Source organism: Limulus polyphemus, unplaced genomic scaffold (assembly GCF_000517525.1).
Source record: "Limulus polyphemus unplaced genomic scaffold, Limulus_polyphemus-2.1.2 Scaffold2374, whole genome shotgun sequence".
In the NCBI taxonomy this organism is placed as follows: domain Eukaryota; kingdom Metazoa; phylum Arthropoda; class Merostomata; order Xiphosura; family Limulidae; genus Limulus; species Limulus polyphemus.
Window position 1 is genome coordinate 68,630 of NW_013667984.1, and position 2,200 is coordinate 70,829.

The 2,200-nt window shown below is 34.7% G+C and overlaps 1 protein-coding gene across 2 annotated transcripts in view; it reads right to left on the reverse strand.

Moving 5' to 3' along the window:
* The window catches only part of LOC106466758 (IQ motif and SEC7 domain-containing protein 1-like), a 139,268-nt gene that overhangs the window by 52,040 nt on the left and 85,028 nt on the right, over positions 1-2,200 (reverse strand). The gene's annotated exons all lie outside the window — the stretch shown is intronic.

Sequence of the window (2,200 nt, forward strand, 5' to 3'; positions counted from 1 at the left end):
ATTAACTCGCTCATCGTGAACCATCGATAACAGTTCCAGACTAGAAAGGAGACTTTATATTGCTTGTAAGTTTGTAAAATTGTTGCATATAAACCATTGTGTGTAATAATTGTTATTGTACATTCTATTGTTGTGTTTATATTAAAACATATTTGTGTTAAAAAATAAAACTGTGTGTATCAATCTTGTTGGCAAATATCATAAATTGGAGATATATCGGCATATATTTAAATACTAAATCCAAAGTACAATTTAACTACTAAATTTGAAGTATCATTTAACTCAATTTCAGGCTATTTAAAATTCTAATACGTAACAAAAGAAAAGAAAATCCTGGTATCAACTAGAATTACTTTAAATAAAGTTAATGAACAAAATCTATCATAAGTAAAATAATTTAAACAAATATTAAAAATTCTTTGTATAAAGTAATACCATCTAAACAACATAATTCATATCAAATTAATGCTTAGGAATACATTAAATACTTTCTCTTCTCTACTTTGATATTTTGTAACATTTGACTAAATATTTAAAAATACTAAAATATCTTCATGTTTGTTTTAAGGCTCATCTTTTGTATATGTGCTTGTTTTGAATTGCGCGCAAAGCTACACGAGGGCTACCTGCGCTAGCCGTCCCTAATTTAGCAGTGTAAGACTAATGGGAAGGCAACTAGTCATCACCACCCACCGCCAACTCTTGGGCTACTCATTTACCAACGAATAGTGGGATTAACCATCACATTATAACGCCCCCACGGTTGAAAAGCCGAGCATGTTTGGTGTGGCGGGATTCGAACCCGCGATCCACAGATTGCGAGTCGAGCGCCCTAACCACCTGGCCATACTGGGCCTTGCTTTGAAGAAGACAGAAAATTATTTCATGGTGTGATAAAAGAGGCACTAAAGTTACACCTTTCATGTTGTTAGTCTAGGTCTAAACCATTACAGTTAAAGGGTTATCCTCTCTTTTAAATTAGAATATTAAATAGGAGAATTTATTTTTTAAAGTTTTAGCTTTGGGATATTGCGTGTGATTTTTGGATAATGAAACACAAGTTTGGTGTCTTAAATGAAGAATACCGTGTTTTCGTATTAGATAAAATAGCTAATAGGCCAGCCAGAATATGGTTCACAAAGTTATTTTGTTTTAGGTTCAGCTACATTTAAATTTTTAAGAAAAAAAAATGACAACAAAAAAATGCATTTTAATGAAAACAAATACGTTGATTTTTTGAGGACTCAAATTGTGCATTCAATGAAAGCAAGTAGAAACATAATTTTACTGGGAGCTCTTTTTACTAATTATTTTTATACAAGGTACTAATAAGATTTGGACTTACAGTTCATAGTGTTACTTGTGATGTGGGAGGAAATATCAGTCAGCATGGAAAGATTTTGCAATCACAGCTAGTTGAATTTCTAAGATAGTAAGCTCAACAATTCATCTACCAGATTATTTCCAAAGGCTATCTTTTATTCCGTATGTATCAATACATTGAAAAATCTTAGGAATCACTTGACTCAAGAACGTGATATTATTCTACCATAGATATTGACACGAATCACAATTGCCGCAGAATATTCATACACTCGGATCAAGGAGTAATAATTTCAAAAACGGCAGTATCCTTGCATTAATACCATTGAAAAACAAAGAAATGTGGATCAACTTGGGGCGCCAGCACTAACCAGAAATATACTTGCAAGTAGGCGTACCCCAGCCATGATAAGCAAAATGCGTCGTCTTGTAACAGGTGATAATCTATGAACACGAACGCCAGTGGCAAAAGCGTTCACATGCACCAGGTGATAGTACACAACATTATCAAAAAGGATCTCCGTCTAGAAAAGTGATACAAGTCACGTGTACACATATTGCTTCAACAACATATCCTTTCATACGAAGACCTAGTGGTGAGTTACTGGACGCAGTACCAATGGATTTCTGTGCGATCAGACAGTTACCGGCGCTGGGAAACCATCGTCTTCGTGCCCTAGATAGATTATGCAAAGCAGGCAAGAAAACTTGATGTTCTTTGGACGGAAACTTTTGCAATGGAAATTACGCTACAGTGCTACTGTTAATATGCACAATCATTAGATAAAGCCTGCTGACCGTCATCCGCTTAGGCCGTACAGCTAGTACTAACCAACGCGACGCGTACCTAAAAAGATAATCTAATCAGTTAGTTACT